This window comes from Chrysochloris asiatica, unplaced genomic scaffold (assembly GCF_000296735.1).
Source record: "Chrysochloris asiatica unplaced genomic scaffold, ChrAsi1.0 scaffold00007, whole genome shotgun sequence".
Lineage (NCBI taxonomy): Eukaryota > Metazoa > Chordata > Mammalia > Afrosoricida > Chrysochloridae > Chrysochloris > Chrysochloris asiatica.
The window spans coordinates 26,874,093-26,877,027 of record NW_006408525.1 but is presented as its reverse complement, the minus strand read 5'-3'; positions in this window follow the sequence as shown (position 1 = coordinate 26,877,027).

Here is a 2,935-nt window from a genome sequence, read left to right as displayed (position 1 = left end):
AACCCTATACAGGGTCGCTATGGGTCGGAACCGACTCAATGGCACATAACAACAACAACATGAGGCTCACACCAGAGTCCATGCAGAAAGCTGGTACCTTCAACACCCGCACTGATTTTGAATTGGCTGCAGGACCTTTGGCAACATTAAGAATCCTTCCAACACCTCATTGCCATCTCCCATTGTCATCCCCATTAAACTGGAATTCCTTGCTCCCATCTCCTAAATTTTCTGAAGATCAGATTTCACCTCTGCCTCTCTGTAGAAATTTCTCAAAGAGCAGCAAATATCTCCTTTCAATATCTCCACAATGTGTCTGCCACACCAATATAAGTACCTGCTTCTCCCTCAAAATACACCTTTGTTGATTGTTAGAACCCCACACAGAGTCCTGGTGTGGCACTGTGGGTTAATGCGCTGGACCACAAGATCGGTTTAAACGCCAAGGTCGGTGAACAACAGGGGACATTGGTTCCTGGAAATTTGCTATCAGATAATAAAATCAAACTTTCATCAGCCAATTTAGAATTGGAGAACTGAGGCAATTCTATATTTTCTACACACTCATTGTGGGAAGGTTTAGATGTGACATAGACAATACCAACAAAATGGTAGTATGCTTACAAGGTGGGCACACAATTGCTAAACTGGTTGCGAAATGGGGAGGTCCAGGGCTAAGCAAGCTACAGTGGAAGGTGAACCTTCAGACCAAGACTCAGTAGCTTTATGGGAGTAGATACAGTGGGCTAATCAAAGACAATTTGGCTGATTGGGCTGACCAATTTGCTTTTATAGCTAATCTTTTTATTTTCACTAAAAAGGATAGAGGGTCCACAATAGTCACAATTAAGACTAAAAAACAAAACAAACTAAGACTGCACTTTGTTTTCAAACACCTGAATGATATTTATTAATGGACCCAAGGGGCTTAACTTCAAATCCTAGGTTTCACATCTCAAGGTTAAATAATTGCCTTGTTTCCTTCTCATAATATTCAATTTGTGTGATGATGTAGTCAAGTGCCATTGAGTCGGTTCTGACCCATAGTGATGCTATATAGGGTTTCCGATGAGCAGCTGTTGAACTTGAATTTCTGACCTAATGGTTCAAACCAACTTCACAGTCCAGCACATTAACGCACAGGACCTCACCAGGACCCCCAGTGTAAATACCAGTGCAGACATGTTATCAAATCAAGGATTCTACATATCCCAGAAATGGAGATGGAACAAGCCTTCAACTGTGATGATACCATGGAGACCAAGGCAACTCTGTTTAGGTTGCGTTTGAAAGTTCTCTTGCAGTGTTTCTTCTAAAAATGGTGTCATTAAAAATTTTTCCTTTTCAAAACCTGCAGGTATATAAAAAAGCAATATAAAAATGTGGACTCTAATTGACTCCACTATTTTCCTGCAATAAGTACATGGCAAAAGTTTAGTACAGTCTCCTCCAATCTAACAAATGTCCAAGAAAATCCAACTTATATAAGAAAGTTGGTGTGAATTTACCTTTTTTAAACTCTAAAACTCAGGGAGGAAGTCCAAAGTGCGTTGAAGGAATTGGCAAAGAACAAGGTACCAAGAATTGATGGAATCAAAATTGAAATTAAGAAGATGGATTAGGAGTCTGGTAAGAGAGAATTAGATGGAGGTAGGCAGGAATGGAAGAGTGAATAGGGCAGTGGTGGATTTTAGAGACACACTGGGGTGTAGGAGTAGACTGGAGACAGAGAGACCATGCAGAGAGAAGGAAAGGAACTTTTGTTGTTGTTGTTAGGTGCCTTTGAATTGGTTCAGACTCATAGTGATCTTATGCACAACAGAACATAATACTCCCCAGTCCTGCATCATCCTCAAAACTGCTGTGACCACTCTGTTCTCATATGGCTGCTGCCCCTGTGTCAGTCCATCTGGTTGGGATCTTCCTTTTTTTCCCCTGGCCCTCTAATTTACTAAGTATGATATCCTTCTCAAGGGACTGGTCCCTCCTGATAACATGTCCAAATTATGAGAGACAAAGTCTTGCCATCCTGACTTCTAAGAAGCTTTCTAGCAGTATTTCTTCCAACACAGATTTGTTTGTTTTTCTGGCAGTGCATGGTACTTTTAATATTCTTCCCCAACACAATACAAATATATAGATTCTACTAAGGTAATCATTGTCCAACTTTCACATGCTTATGAGTGTTGTGTTTCAGTTTACCCAGATGACCATTCAAGTCTCTCAGGATTCATATGGAAACCTTTATTAGCTGGCCAGTGACTACAGGCTCCTTAAAAGTGGGGAAAATTGCAGCCCGACCCAGTTATTCAAAGAGTATTTATACATAGGCAGTCTGACATTATCTTGTACAAACCAAGGGTATGATGTATACATGAACTGTTAGGGTGGAGCTAGGAGTACATCAGCTGGAACAGTTACTTCTCAAGATTAACTTCAGGCTAGGGGTACATCTGCTGGGACAGCTAGTTTTCAAGATTAACTTTGGCCGGCTGTTCTCAAGGTTAGCCTTGGCCGCTAGCCACAGTGTCCTGTGAGTCAGGTGGGCCCACTCAGATGTGAGGAATTTACATAAGCAGTGTAACAGAAGCCAAGTTTAGACAGAGTTAAGGGGGAAGGGGGCTTCTGCATCTAGGGGAGTTGTTGATGCTAAAAGTTTTCCACTTCAGCCTAATCCTTTCATAAAATTAGTTTCTATAGGGCAATTGGGCCTTACATGAGGAAACTGAAAACACCATGACCTGGGTAAGGTGCACCTTAGTTGTCAAATTGATACTTTTGATCTTTAACACTTTACTTTTTTTTTATTAGTAGTATATATATATATATTGTTGTTGTTGTTGTTAAGTGCCATAGAGTCAGTTTTGTTTTGTTTTTGTTTTTGTTTTTAATGTTTTATTGTGAATTGTGTGATAGTCTACATGGGAGAACATTA